The sequence below is a fragment of the Myotis brandtii genome, unplaced genomic scaffold (assembly GCF_000412655.1).
Source record: "Myotis brandtii unplaced genomic scaffold, ASM41265v1 scaffold77, whole genome shotgun sequence".
Lineage (NCBI taxonomy): Eukaryota > Metazoa > Chordata > Mammalia > Chiroptera > Vespertilionidae > Myotis > Myotis brandtii.
In genome coordinates this window covers 3,506,208-3,522,946 of record NW_005371082.1, presented here as the reverse complement: position 1 = coordinate 3,522,946, position 16,739 = coordinate 3,506,208, and the positions used below count along the sequence as shown (strand labels likewise).

The following is a 16,739-nucleotide window of genomic DNA, read 5'->3' as shown; positions in this document are numbered from 1 at the left end:
TCTATCTCTTGGTTTTCCTTCTTACTTCTCTGAACATCATTTCTCAATCATCTTCTGGAAACTCTTTCTCTGTTGGTCTTCCTTAGGGTAATGTCCTTGTATCTTGTCTCATTCCAGATTGTCCCCTTGTGTTTTTCAAGCATTCTCATGCTTCTAACTGTTGCCATTGTAATTAACTAGCTAATACTAATAATGGGATGAAGGCAAAGGGAAGGCCAGACATTATAAGCATGGTTATCTGGGCAGCTTCACCAGGAAGCTGCAACTTTACACCCCGCAGTGAACCACCATTCCATTCCCTGCAGATCATTGGGAAATGGTAAGATGGATGCATGCACAGTAAAGTCGGGCTGATGTAGGAAACATACTTTTCTGTCAGTCTAGCCTGGAACAAAGATACTTGGCTAGAATGGGCAGACCCACTACAAGCTTTGGAAATCTTGGGTTACTAGTACTAGTAAATCCACAAAGAAAGAAATTATCTCTCTATTTCCCCTGACTTTGCTCCTGCTTCTTTGTACTCACACAATAGTTATGTGGCCCTAGAAGCTCCATGGCCATAGGCCATGTGGATCCCACATGAAATGGACTGCAGCTGGGAACACAAACTGAATTAGTCTGATGCTAGATTGGAATGTGCAAATGTGGAGCAGAAACTCTGGGCAATGGCTTTAATCCTAGCTCTGCTGAAGACACAGCTGGACTTTTCCCTTGGTGGGCCAGAGAGAGATGGGACCTTGGAAACTCAGGGGCTTAATTCTGCTCAAATCAATATCTCTTGTTCTCTTATGCAAGTCTCAGAAAATTCCTTTTCTCCTGACATTGCAAGAAGCCCACTTCCACCAGCAGCAGGTGGGGACATGGAGAGCTCCCCACTGATAACATAACTACAGAAACTATTATGATGAATCGTAGATCTATCTCCTAAACTTTAGTCATATATTTAGCTGCTTCCTTGACTTTTTCACCTGAAAAAACCCAGAGTTCAGTGGTTAAGACCATACTCATTACCTTAGAAAACCTATTCTTGTTCCAATATTTCTGTATCTCAATTGGTAGGGCTTTGTCCCTCAGTCACTCAGGCAGAAACTCTAGAATCATCTCAGGTACACCCAAATATTCTTTTATGATTTTTCTATCTTTCTCATGTAGCTCTCTTTCTCAGTGGAGGCTAAAAGCTATATATCCCTTATATTAGTTGGCACAATGCTTTGAGGACAGGAGTGAAAGAGAAAAAAATATGCTCAGAAAATTTTTGCTGATTGGACCAATGTATTCATCCTTCAGGTTTTTCATTTGGAAAGCTTTCTTGGATTGTGTTCACATGCCCCTCCTTTATTATTCCTAATTTCTTCTTTTCCAGTTACTTACTACTAAGCCCACTGAATCATAATTGTGGGTTAAATAGTTTGTAAACTACTAGCCCAAAGGCTCTGTGATGGAAGAGTTGGTAACACCTGGGCATAGTGGAGAGCACAGGAAATACTCTATAAATATCTGATAATTGAATGACTTAAGGGGTTCTTTGCCTGAGCCCCCTGAAAGGATTAAAGGAATGCTTTCCACATTCCTGACATAATTTGTAAAAAGTACTACAACTGCATTTTGTATTGCAATCTAACATACATAACTAGAAATAGTACAAGCCTGTGCACTTTGATATTCATGCCAAGGTAGGATATCCATTTTTCACCAGCAGTCAAATAATTATAATTTTCAAATATTACTATACACATATTTATTACTAGAGATTTCATAATTCATGAGTATTGAAGTAATGAAAATAATTATTTCAAATCTCTCTAAATTTTCCTGAATGAAGACACTTATTTGAATTGTGTTGAGGGATAAGTGTCTTTAGGGAAGAACCCATCTGATGATAAAAGAAGGTTCTGAACTGGCACTTGTGGGCAACATAAGGCAGAAAAGAGACCCAGAAATTGCTCCTTTGACACCAAGATAACAGCGACAGCTTGAGAAGGCTATGCAGAATGTCAATCTACTTACCAAATTTTGATTTTTAATAATATATCAGGAAAGAAAACAGAAGCCAGCCAGGTAGTCTAGTGGACTCATATGTTATATTATTATAGTTCTCTTGCATGAAATATGATGTTTGAGTGTGAGTTAATCCAATTTATTTATAATCAGTCTAAAGAAGTAGTGGCTACTATAGAAGTAATGACTATGATGTCATCAGTTTTTCTTATAATTACTAGATATGCCTTAATCTTCCTCCTACATTTTTGATATCTTAAAATTAAGATAAGTTTTATCACCCAACAATTATGTGTGGATCTTCCACTGTGCATACAGTTTGATACTAGGCATTTTGGGGTAGGGAAGAGTTAATTTTTACTTATCATTCAGGTATTCGGAATCCATTCGGGATACAAAAACATTTACACATTTAAATAAGTTTTTTTATAGCACTCATCTACATTTTACCAAGCGTAGAAAAGTCAAGTGATATAAGATTACTGAGAAGGAAAGACCATTTTTAATTAGGAAGATCACAGGCTACATTTAATCTTAAGGAAGAAGTGTAACTCTGAAGGTAGAGAAAGAAAGTTAAGAATTGTGTTTGGAAAAATAATTAATCCATAGTAGAGAATGCAAGGATGGATGTCAAAAAGTTAATTGAATATTGCTGTGATCAGATAGTGCAGTGCTTTGGTAGTAGGCAGTTAGACATGAGCAGAACAAGGACAGAAGGTCACCAGGGAGGAAAGCCCTGGGTGCTTAGCAATGGGCAAAACTGGGAAAAGAAGGACCTCATTCTTAGGGTAACCATTCCTCCCAAAGTACATCACTGGTCATGCGGTTTAGACCTCCTACCCTTTTCTCCCTAAATATAATGTCTAGGCCTCAGTTGTATTTCAGCTTCAGGCTTAGAAAAGCAGCAAAACCAGACAAGCCATGGCTTCCTCAGGAAGAGCTGCACTGACTAATGACCCCCTGCCTGGGGCTGACCAATCAATGGAAAGGACAACCTTGAAAGGACACACCTGGGCAGCTGATGAATATTCTATTGAGAACTTCCTCTGAGAAGTCCCCTAAGATTTCAGCATGCAGGAGAGAAATAAAAACCTCAAGACAAAGGACCTAGTGTAATCTCTCCCTCTGGGGAGCAGCCCCTGCCATTCCCTTTTCCCTCTTCTCCCACTTCTTCCCCCACAGGCATGCATCTCCTAAATCCTAAAGGAGCCCAGCAGGCGTGCAACCAGAGGAGCAATGGGCAGCAGCAGCTCACCTCAGGCTAACCCCTGAACCTGTCTCCAAGGCCCCCTTTTCTCTGACTTCCCAGTGAGCCAAAGCAGCCCAGCCTCGGATTTCCTGTTGCTTCTTCTATGCTAAGCCCTTCCTCATTTCTCTGTCTTGAGTGTGCTTTTGCTACAACCAATAAATTCTTGCTTGCTTTGTTCACTTTGTCTCTTGGTTGAATTTTTCCCTTCAAGAAGACAATAACTGAGGTCTCATTTTTCCAGTAACACTTTGAATACCAGAAGGGTCTCTTTTCCTTCTTTCTACCCCATTTCATTCTCCTCCCTTTCTTGCCCTGCCCTCCCTTCCCTTTCCTATCTTCCTCCCTCTCATGAAACTTGTGAGTCAATCTAAGGTCTTTGAACAGGAGATTAACATGATAGAAGTGGTCTCTGAGAAAGTCAATTCAGCAGCATTCTTTATGATAGACTAGAGAAGGGAAAGATAGAAACAGGGAGCCACAATCCAGTAATAGTGATAAAGACTTGAACTAGGGTGATGGTGGTGGGTGTGACAAGAATACAAGTGAAAGATACTAGGAAAGAAGGAGAATTGGCAACACCTGGTGATTAATAGGGTATGGGGTGCTAGAGAAGGAGCAAAAGGTGAGAGAGGGGTCAATATTACCTAAGATGTCAAGTCTCTAAAATTATAACAATGGCTCAAGTCAATGACAGAAACAAGGGAGAAATGAGAGATAGCATCCCTCAAAAAAAACTTTTGACTTCTACTTGAAAGGAAGGAGGTATGAAAGCATGGAGAGAACAGGGGCATCAATTTGGAAGACATCCACCAGGGAGTAGAAAATGACACTGATGAATTAACAGAGAGCAGAAATGGAGGCATAGATTTGTGACACACCTACACAGAGATGATAATTCAAGATACATAACCATAAGATGACAATAAGCTAAAGAATATACTCATATTTAGCCTGGCCGGTGTTGCTCAGTGGTTGGGCATTGACCCATGAATCAGGAGGTCATGGTTCCATTCCTGGTTAGGGCACATGCCCGGGTTGCAGGCTCGATCCCCAGTAGGGGGCGTGCAAGAGGCAGCTGATCAATGATTCTCCTCATTGGTATTTCTATCTCTGTCTCCCTCTCCCTTCCTCTCTATGAAATCAATAAGAAAACATATTTAAAAAGAATATACTCATTTAAAAAAAAAGAATATAGTCATATTTAGGGGATTAGAGAAGAAAAAAAGGAGTCAAGTTAATGGTGAAAAATCAATTATTGAAGAGGCAAAATATGATAATGAATGGAGGTAGTGAGCAGAACATCATAATTCAGTACGTGGATGTAGACATCACAAAGAATGGCTTTAAGTCCTACCTCCAGCTAGAGGACCTTAAATAAATTTTCTAAGCTTCACTTTTCTTATCTCAAAAAGTGAGATAGTAATACCTATCCCTCAGAGCATTTATCACCACCTGACATGCTACATATTTTCTACTGCTTATATGCTTATTTGTTAACTTAATGCCTCCCCACTGGAATATAAGCTCCATTATCTAGCCTCAATTGTTTTCAGCTCATGGGAAGGCGAGGTATTGAATGTTTCTTTGCTCTCAGCTCAGAGTTCCAGATGCCAATTCTGGGGCCATAGAAAAAAATCCACTCAACTACTTGCTGCACAAATCAAGTTTTTAGCATGAGGTCTTACATCATATATGTGTTAAATAGCTAATATTTTTGTTAAGAGAAGAACATTTCAAAAAGAAGGAGGTCAACAATGTCAAGAAGCCATGATGATTTGTTAATTAAGAGGTTAAAATAATCTTTAAGTGCTGTTTCCAGCCTTATTTCAAACATAATATTAGCAGAATAAACTGATTACGTCCTTTCCTTAGTTCCTGCTTTCCTATCATTTTCCCTCTCTTCATCTTTTCCTTTCTTCCTTCCTTCATTTGAACAGATATTTATTGAGCACTATTATAAGGCAGGTACTGTTTTAGATTATGAGTATGCAACAATGAAGAGACAAAATCTTTGCCTTAACCAAGAGCTTACATTGAAATAAGGGGAAAGAGACATTAATCATAATAAATAAGTAAAAAACATGTCAGATAGTGCTAAGTTATAGGGGGAAATGTAGGCAAAGAAGGGGACAGAGAGAGTTGGTGAAATATACTTCTATTAAAAAAATATTTTTATTGATTTTTTTTAAGAGAGTAAGGAAGGGAGAGAGAAAGAGAGAGACATCGATGGGAGAGTAAAGCATTGATCTGCTGACTTCTGCACACCTGATACAGAAGATCAAGCCTGCAAGCCAGGCATATGCCCTGACTGGGAATCAAACTAGCAATCCTTCAATACAGGTGACAATGTCCAGCCAACTGAGCCACACCAGCCAGGGTATGTACTGAAGAGTGTGAGGACAAACATGCAGCTACTGGAAGCAGAGAGTTCCACACAGAGGAATCAGCAGTTGCATAGACCCTAATGGGAGTGGGTGACAACGTGCTCGGTGAAGACGAAGTAATAGTGACAATAGTAGGTGATGTCAGGAGGGTGTGGGGGAAATAGGGTGGAAAGGTATTGTTATAGGCCTAAAAAATCATTTTAATCCTCGAGGATATGGGTTTTGTTTTGTTGTTGTTTTCATTTTTTTTAGAGATAAGAGAAGGGAAAGGGAGAGAGAGGGAAACACCAATTGGTTGCTTCCTGCATGCCACCTACTGGGGATGGAGCCCAAAACCCGGGCCTGTGCCCTGATCGGGTATCGAACCCGCCACCCCTTGGTACACGGGATGACACTTCAACCAGCTGAGCCACACTGCTAGGGCAGTTGTATTTATTTATTTATTTGTTATTTATTATTTTTTTAGAGAGGGGAAGGGAAAGGGGGAGAGTAAGAGAGAAACACTGATTGATTGCCTCCTGTATGCATCCTGACCAGGGATCAAACCTGAGACCCTTTGCTGCATGGGATAACACTTTAACCAACTGAGCCACACTGGCCAGAGCACTGATAAGTCATTTTAAAGATGTACCAGGGGTCCTCAAACTACGGCCCGCGGGCCACATGCAGCCCACCGAAAACATTTATCCAGCCTGCCGGGTGTTTTGGCCGCCGCTGTGTGCATAGGAATTTGTTCATAGTTTTTTTTTTTAAACTATAGTCCGGCCCTCCAACGGTCTGAGGGACAGTGAACTGGCCCCCTGTTTAAAAAGTTTGAGGACCCCTGAGTAGACTTTTATTCTGAAATGGGAAGCCATTAGGGAATTCTGAATTTAAGGGAGGCATGATCTACCTTTTATTTTTAACAAATCTGTCTGCTTGCTATATTGAGAAAAGAGTATAACGGTAGGTACAGCAAGCATGGGATAAAGAAGGAAGCCAGGACATCTCTCAGATAACTAATAATACAAATAAGAGATGATGGTGACTTGACCAGGACTGAAGCTAAAGTTGGTGAAAGGTGGTCAGATTCTGGTGGATTTGCAGATGAGCTGGTTGTGAAGTATGAAAGCAAAAGAGGAATCAAGGCCGGCAGCCAAGTTTGGCCTACTGGAAAGAAGTTGCCATTTACTGAGGGACAGTGACTGCAGGAGGATCAGCCTGGGTTGGTTGAAGAACAGGTGCTCAATTTGTGTTTGCTATGCATCTTACGTATGTGAGATGATGTGGAGAAGACAGCTGAATAAATGAGTTTGAAATTGAGATAAAAGGTCTTGCCTGGAGAAATAAATTTGGGATTCATGAATGTACTTTATTGGAAAGTATAGAATGAATAATCATTCTTTCACTCACCACTGAGTATCTGCAAACAACCAGCAAAACTAACAAAGTCTTCCATTGGGAAGTACAGGGACAATGATACTCATGTAACTATTCATTCAACTAATATTTACCTAAGCACTATGCTAGATAAGCTAAGGAGTCTAGAGACAGAAAAACTGAACTTGAATCCTACCTTACAGCCACTATATAGACTTGAGTAAAAAAAATTCTAAGCTTTTAATGTCTATTAAATTATTTAATGCATGCAATAATCCTATGATGAAGATATTATTATCACTAGTTTACAGGTGAGAAAACAGACTTAAAATAAGTTTAGTGTTATGACTAAGAAAGTGGGCCTTAGAATCTGGATTCAGAAGGGCTGACTGAAAAATATCAACTCTGCAAATTCCTGGCTTTGTAAACTTGGAGCAGTTACTTGACTTCTCTATGTTTCAGTATCTTAACAACGAAATGGTAATAGTGTAGTAGTATCTACTTCATGGTGTTGTTGAGGGAATGAAGGTGCAATAATACAGATCAAGCACCTGGCAAGGTACCTAGAATATAATAAAAATGAAATACTAATTTTGTCACTTTTGAAAATGTAAAAATAAAAATAAATGTTCTTGAAGCCCAAGCAATAACAATGATCTGCAACTTTTTTCTTCAAGGTTCAAAGACCTGATATTTGAGTGTTTAGTTGACTTTCATGCAGAGGGTAAAATAAGGGGAAGAGTAATACATTGGGTCAGGGCATATTTAAGACGAGAATTTATCAGAGGCAGCATTAAATGTCTTGTAATGATCATCAAGACTCTCCAACTAGTTCCCAGGTCAGTGCTTAGGCAGTGAAGTTGCTGATCTACACTGTTTTAGGTATTTCAGTGCATCTAGTAAAGTGGTACTTGTCCTTAAGGTATTTGTTATCTGTGTTCTATAGTATGATGAATATTAAATATTGATATCAAACAGGTAAAAGTCACAATTCTTAATGAAGTCTGCTACAGCTTCTAGACAACAGGAGACTGAATAGGGCATAGATTACAAAAACACCTACCTGAAGAGAGTATCTTATTTACTGAGTGTAAGGCTTCAATAGAGTTATAGCCTTCTTTTGGTGGCAACTATGCCTATCCTCATTCTAGTATTTTGCTTGTAGGTTTTATTCCCACTATTACATTTTTTAAAAGAGGCTATTATCACTTGAGGTTTTCTACCTCATTATTAATTCAAGTGCCATAAACATTTTGAAATAGTAACAAAAATAAAAGATGGCAAAGAATTGGCATTCTCTTCAACCACGGGTGCTAACGCATAATATAAACTTTTTCTTTGAAATATGCTTTGCATAATTTCAAATACGTAATTTATTTTTAATGCCCATCAAACAAACATAAAAATAGAGTAACTGTATCAACACAGTGCTAGGAAAAAAATAAGTGTCATGGATTATTATTTGGAGAATTCTTAGGAATCAGACAAGACGATACAAATAAATCACTTAGAGAATTAGCTGTGTTCCAGGCTTCATTAGATCTAATTATCCCCCCAAATATGCTCAGCAGAATGTACTTGGGTCAGCTGGGACTGACATACAATAGAGTAGGCAACTTATAAACTGCTCAGTGCACAGAAAGAGTTCATAAAACAACTGTGTGTGCATTTAGATTCATGTGATAACACCTCTTATTGCATAAGCCACCAAATGAAACAGATGGAACAGCTCTTGGATAGAGAATGTTTCTTTTGTAAAAGCACTGGCCTTCCTTATTCTCCATTCAAGGCACAAACTGCAAGAAAGCCAAATCTGAGGCAGGCTGTCTTTGAGTTTTATTACCTAGATGTCAAAGCAATAGTAAATAAAGTATTAATGGCATATCCCTATTTAGGAAAAAAAAAGTTGGCAAATTTAAAAAAAAAGGCCTACACTTAGAGAAATTTAAGGCTTTAAAATAAATAACACAAAAAGTTATGAGATGTTTTCTTTTTCACAATTCATGGTGAAATAAAATAAATGCATTTTGTACTTTATCAATTACTTACTTAACATTGGTCACCTTTCACTACTTACTCTTCTGAATATGTTTTTCCAACAGTGTATTCATTACTTAATGGAGTCTTCTTTACATTCACTCTGGGTTACAGTATATTCAGTTCTAGGCACTGCTTTTGAAGAAAATAATAGAGCAGAATGGGTTCTGATTTGTGAGATGATTTTAGCTTCATAAAAAGTTTTTACATTGACTTCAACTTTATTGAATGCATCACTTTTAAAAAGCATTTACCTCCACTTATGCTAAATTATTTAGAAATTAATGTTACATCAAAAGTAGAACTATAAATGAGTCAATATGAAAATTATTCCAATAATACACACTTATTTACATTAACTTTTATTAGTTTTTCTGTGCATTGTTCAAGCATAAGGGGAACTTGTAAGTTCCATTTGTAGGTAAAAAAAAAGTTGAAAAAGCAAAATTCATAAATGTCAAATTACAAAAAGTATATTCTTCATACTTAATGGAGATTATTAATTAGTTATATAATTTAATAAAGTCATAAAAAAAACTAGTATTTAAAGTGTACGGCAAGAAACTATACAAAGGCTGTGTAATATTTAGTGAATTTAATCTATCCAGATACCTTATTAAGTAGATCAGTCTCTTTAAATACCTAGGCTGAGACAAAACAGTAAATATATTATAGTTAAATTTTGTTTTGCTATCGGTGTTCTATATGTAGCCTATGAAAATGTTTAAGAATGAAACTATCATGCTTATTAATCCATATTCAAAATAATAATACCTAACTAGCTATTATAAATCAAATCATATAAAAATAGCTAAAAATAGCAATATAAAATGAGTTGCGTAAAAGTCAGGTACTTAGCACCCCAGTAACATATTTTTAAACAAATAAGATATTTGTTGTTTGTGGACACATAGCCTAGCATTTACCAACAGGGTTATAAAGCTACCCCCCAAAGCTAATATGACCATGTTTCACTTAATAGAGGCCTCTCTACTCTATATTCACCAATCCACTCTGGGAGTAATGAATTCTAGGCACCACACTTAAAGAAAATGATGTATGAGAATGGGTTCTGAATGCTGAAGGTGACTTAGAATATGCTATAGGTGTCATGGCTGGAAGCTCAAAGCATATGCAATTTTACATCTTAAATATTGAATTTAAAGGATTTTTTTCTGTTAAAAGGATAGTACAAGACAGAAGAAAAAGAGGTACTAAAAGGGGAAACTTTCAAGGAAAAAGATTTTGGTTCAATATCAGGAAGAGCTTTCTAATAATTAGAACTGTATGTAAGTGTATGTAGCTATCTGAGTAGATAGTGAATTTCTCATCAATGGAGGTAAAAGAGGTTAGATGACCATTCCTTACTAGTGCTGTAGAGAAGATTCAGACAGTTAATGAGCAGGGTTGCATTATATTTTCCTCCTGCCCTGATATAAAATGTCTAAATTCTGAAGTAGAACTAGTTTCTTCCTCCCAGCATTAATTGCATGATACTTTTATTTAAATATTCACTTAAATTCTATATAATTATATGCAGTGTAATATTTAAAAATTATTAAGCATTGCTACTGATTGGTAATTATAAGTAGAATTCTAGAATTAAAATTCATGAAATAGAACAATCAGATGTATCATTGAAAAAAATCCTTGAACAGTATAGTATCCATACCAAAGAAAAAAAATAGCAAGGAGTAAAAACAGCTGACATTCACAGCATTTTTGAAATGATTCTATTTAAATTCATGATAAAAGGGAGTTTTCATGTGTCTTCAACTGAAAGGTCACAGAGTAAAGCTATATGTATAAAAGAAAATAGTATAAAAGAAAATGTAGTATAAAATAGCATAAAAGAAAAGTACAAAGATAATTTACTCAAGTGATAGCTGAAGTAATTGTTTCTCTTAATCATTTTATAAAGATATATCCCAATAATCTTAAGTTTTGCAATGAAGTGGTTCTTTAGGTGAATTAGTCCAATTTGATATTCATTAATAGTATGTATATTTCCTAGTTTCTCCTCATGTGATAGATCAATACATTATCATAAAATAAAACTCATAGTATAAATAGGATCTCAATATTTACTTAATTAAAAGCCTCCTATAAAGAACTTAATCTTTACAACTCATCAAACAATCATATTATTAATGTAAATCTAAGTCTATAGTTTCTTTTCAGAATAATACTTATATCCCAGTCGCTAAAAATTATTTCTGGGAACAGACAGGACATGCATGCATGCATTCATGCATACATACATATACATACATACCTCCATAATATGTGTTTTAGATATTGTAGTGTTAAGAGCAACCGAAGTCAGACAGACCTGTTTCTGGAATTACTAGTATGTCCCTTGTTAAGACAATTAACCTTTTTAAACCCCAGTCTCTTTATTTATGCATGGGAACAAGCATTTGTTGTGAAGATTAAAAGAAATTAAATACTCATTGAGTTATGCTCATTCTTTATCACCCATTTCTCTCAACTCAAAAAATTACTTTAAGTATCAAATGCATTAATGCATATAAAAGTATTCTGTAAATGAGATGAATGTTGCAATTGTAAACTATTACTTCATTTTAACGATGTTCATTCATTAATGGTGTTAATTTTTATTTTGAATAGTCCATGAAGGTTTATGTATCATAATACAAAAACAAATTTCTATAGAAAAATTTAACAACTTAAAACAAAAGCTCTTTTGAAAATAGAAAAAATAATCATTAGCAACAATTATTCTCTAAGTTATTTTGGAATAATCCAGAGTCTTAAAGGAATAATATATAGAACCATTTCTTTGGAACAGAAGGGGCCAATCACATAGCAAGAGCACAGAGGTTCTAAGGTTCAGGTGAGGAAAAGGAAAGGATACATTTTCCCTCAGAATTTTTTACCAGACTATTTTCTGGCCTAAACAATCTGGACAATTTTCTCAATAATCCACACGACCTAAGTTCTATTCAGAGTTCAAATGCATATTCTAGTGTGTTTGCGAAGTATGTCTTACCTAGAGTTTCTCTAAGAATATTACAGCATTCAAGGGGAAAGCATTGTTGACTATACAAAAATTCAAAAATTAGAAAAAGTGAGTCAGTGTTATTTGATATAGTTCTGATTTAACAATAATTATATTGGAATAATCCAGAGTCTTAAAAAAATAATATATAGAATCATTTATTTGGAACAGGTGGGGCCTAAATTAAAAAATTAGAAAAAGTGAGTCAGTGTAATTTGATATAGATCTGATTTTAGTTTTGAAAGATACAGAAATTGAAACTATCATAGTTTATCACTTCATTCAACATGAGTTTAAAAGGTTAAGTTACTATCTGAAAAAAAGGTAATCTGGTTGTCTTGCACAGCAGCCTGTGAGCTCTGCAATCTGCATAGAGGGGGTATTTGTCATCATTAGCTGAGCTGTGACAGCTGGCACCCAGGGTGTCCCAGAATCAAGAAGTGGCAGATACAGTCCTGGTTTAGGATGCCATTAAGTGTAGTGTGTTTCTTGAGGATCAAGTATATTTATGAAAAGATTTGGGATGTAAGTAACAGCAGTGAACATATTTTGATTTTCCATAACATGGATAATACAATGATAGCACATAATTAGCAGATTGCCTCTAGACAACAAGATGCCAGATTACAGTATGAATAAACATCTACTGCCTGCCACTTAGAGAGGGAGAGTTGTTTTCAGCACCCAACTAGCTTGAGCAGAGTGATTTTCTTCAAGATTGGATTAAATATATTCAAGAAAACAGATTGAAGATGGAGAGAATAGCTCTCAGATCTATTTTAAATTTGGTTGTAAACAATGCACCAGGAATAAGCATATCCAATGAAGTATCCGTCCTTTTGATAGCATGAATATGAAATGTAAATCATTCACACAGATGCAATACTCCAACTCTCTGAGGTGTATATAATTGATAATAAATATTTTAAAATAGTCCATGCCAAAAGTTTAAAATCAGAATCTGTTAACCACGTGAGTGTTACTAATTGTGGGTCTGAAATAGCTGTGGTTAACATATCCAGAAAATAATTTAAAAAACTTTAACATTTTATAAATATGTTTATCTTATTAATGCAAAACTATCTAAAGCAAAGAAAGTTTAAATTAAGAAATGGATCGATCAGATCTTTAAAAAATAAGAACCTACAATCCCTTTACAAATCATCAATGCTTGGAAACATAATCAATAACACTAGGTCTTATATTATTATGTAAACTAGTTTTCCACAAATAAAACTAATTTTTGTGTTAATGTAAAATCTATGCAAATACATGCAGTCATTTATCAGGAAAGCTGACAAGCATTCCATATTGGAGGGGGAAATGAAGCTGCCTCAAGAATAGAGGCAATTAATTATTTCTGTATTTTTTCTTTTCTGTCTTGAGGCACAAAAGTTATCCATCCAGTTAAAACAGCAAATGAAATAAAGAGATTTTTAAAAAATTTAAACACATATGGCTTTTGCCTGCAATACTGATCACCACAAGGTCTACAGATGCCCGTGGCTAAATTGTACACTGGCAGATGCACACAGGGGAAAACTGTGCTAATGCAGCGTGGAGAGCAAAACAAATGAAGAACTGAATTTGCTAGAAAAGAAGCAAAAACAATAAAGCCCCCCAAACCTCACTTTTTCATCCTAGTGAGTTATGCAATTTGCTTATAAAATACAGGTTTATGTTGCAAAAAAATTAACCTTGGTCTGTTGCAAAAAAGTAGAAAACGATTTTAAATAAGTGTAGGTGTTTTTATATACACATGAACATTATGTATGTGATGATGGAGCAATATAATTTTGTTTCTATGGACAGAATAGCTAGCAATTTTTAAACTTCTCAACTTCACAATTTAAAGTTCATGACATTCAAAACTGTCATAGTATACATGACTGGATAAATATGGTAGAAATGTCCAGTTATTATTATTTTAAAATCCATTTAGCTGCAATTTCTTAAGGTATTATTGAGAACTGTAGGGTTATTATGAAACAATCTTGCAGATGTGATATTACACCCTAGTGGTGAAAAAAACCCCTATATTTAGTAGCTGTTTTCTTTTTAACAGGTTAACATAAAAAATGTATAGAGGCCAATTCAATCTTTTACTGTCTGAAACACTGGGGCTGTGTGTGTGTGTGTGTGTGTGTGTGTGTGTGTGTGTGTGTACATACAATTTGCATGCACAGGCTATTTTGCAAACCATAAAAAGAGTATACTTCCTAAAAATGCTTTAAGATTATTAAGAAAGCAATAACTTCTTTCTTAATAGGCCTGTAAGCATGCATTGCATTAAATTTTCTATTATAATTGCCAAATAAAGATATAATACAGAAAGCATTTAAGTAATTGTATATCTTGAGGGAAGAAATAGAGACTTACTGTACCATTCAAAGTTGTAAAAAGACAAAATACTTAAAAAAGCATTATTATCAATAAAAATGTTTACACTCCTAAAATTTAAGAATTCTTTGGAGTATTTATAAACATCTAAATTTACATGACATATATTTATACAAAATTAGTAACATATGTTCCAATAATGTATGTATATTAATTAATATTAGCTCTAGTAAACTTCTTGGCCTTGTTTCCCAACTCTCAAAGAAAAGATTAATTTACTGAAAATGTAAAGTAAAATGTAATTTAAATGTTGAGATGAGATTTATTTCTCTAATGACATAAAGCTAGTATCATTACAAATGTCTCAATGTTGCTCACTTATATGAAAACCCATTTCTTAATACATATCGGCATGCAAACTGTACACTATATTCACAAGTCTAATACATACATTCATGCTAGCATAACAAATATTGGCAGTTCCTTTGAACAAAGAATCTTTTACCAAGCATTAATGTCGCATATATTAAAATTAAACAAATTTTAAGTAAAACGAAAATTGTAAACCTGTTGTTAGTATATCTGGAATATTATTTTATATTCTACCTCTACTTCAGTGCTGCTCTCTCATTAAAACTGGTCTTAAGTTAGAAGCATGATTAAATAATAAATTCTAGTGGAATAAATAAAGGTTTTACAGTCTAAAGATTTTTTGATAAAATATTAAGACACCCAGACATTTATAAATGAATCACAAAAATTACAAATTAAAAATAAACTAGGGCATGAGGAAACTTTTCCTATGGTAATAGAAATGTTCTATATCTGTGCCAGACTAATGCTATATGGATGTATGTATTTGTCAGAATTCATAAAATGGCACATTCATATGGAAAAAAAAATCATAGGATTAAACACTGCTGTATACAAATCATACATTCATGAAATAGACTTAAAATAATAAAAAAGAAGATTTGACATAAAAATGAAATTACTTTATACTTTTCATTTCAATGGGTTCACAACTTTTTATTAGAAATATTATCTTACAGACCTTATGCTCTTTATGCTTTGATTAGATCTAGATGTTTAGATAAAATGAATAAACATATGTAGATTTAAAAGTATTATCTACTTAGAATTTGTAATGATATTTTTGACAAATCATTATATGGAAAATTGTGTTTTTAAGAAGTAGTACACATTATTATAATAAAATATTATAATAGTGAAAACAATCATAAGTGGAAATGAAATATTATTTAGGTGATCTATTCTCAGATAATGTTGCAATCTCTACATTTACATGTAAAGGTATAAAGAAAGTTTCTATTTATAAATGAATTTCCTTTTTTCTGTAAATCACTTATAGTATTTTATTGCATATAATATACATGATAAAAGGTAATAGTTTTTATTTAAAGTAATCCTTTTATTATCACTCCAGTTACTGATCATTAAAAAAATAAATCCTAGTTTAGAGAAATTGCTTTGTTCAATTAAAAAATAAGCTGCAAAACTATAAATTAGAAATAGCAAAGGTTATTTTAGACATGCAATCACTGGAGGTTGATTATCTACATACCATACGTTAGCCTCAAGGTCATGCTGAATATTTTCAGTGGCTTAATCACATATAGTACAGTACAGTGATGAGAGCTATGTAGTCCTGGATGACCCACTACAAATGTACAGATTAGCAAACCCTAATTACATCTGCTTCCATTGTTTTCTCTATGTGCAATAAAACTCCTCTGTACTAAAGTGCCAAGGAGGCAGGCTTACAGGCAAATGTCTGTAAATCTACTAGTATGTTAGTTATAGATTATGAAATGCATAATTTTCATATAGGAAAGAATCACAGGAGCCCAATTATTCTGTTAGAATATGTTTAGAATATCCAAATAAAAATTATAAACTGAAATCTAACAATATGAATTTAATTTCAGAGTTTCTAAAGATAAAAATTACCTTTAAAAGCTGTATGAAGAATTAGAATATTGGAATCAACACTTGCTCCATAATAATCAATGAATGACTAGCCCCAATACCCTCATATGTTTGGAAAGGGTTAGATCATATTTATTTTGAGCAATAAGAACATATTTTCATTGATAATTCTCACCCCCAAGTTTTTCAGTTTATAGATGCAACTTGAAATATCCTATATCTCTGTGTTGGGATACATAATCCAATAAACTCAACTTCATATTCTTTTTATCTCCCCAGTGTAATTAGTACATATTAATGCAAATGAAGTTAAGAAACTGAGACAATTATCTAAATAACCCAGGCTTTAAATTTAGTTTTCTATCCAAAGAAAAGATTTGGACAGTTATCCAGCATTGGC

General features: G+C 34.5%; 1 protein-coding gene across 5 annotated transcripts in view; it reads right to left on the bottom strand.

The window, feature by feature from the left end:
• NBEA (neurobeachin) overlaps nt 1-16,739 on the bottom strand; it is a 776,030-nt gene that overhangs the window by 265,099 nt on the left and 494,192 nt on the right. The gene's annotated exons all lie outside the window — the stretch shown is intronic.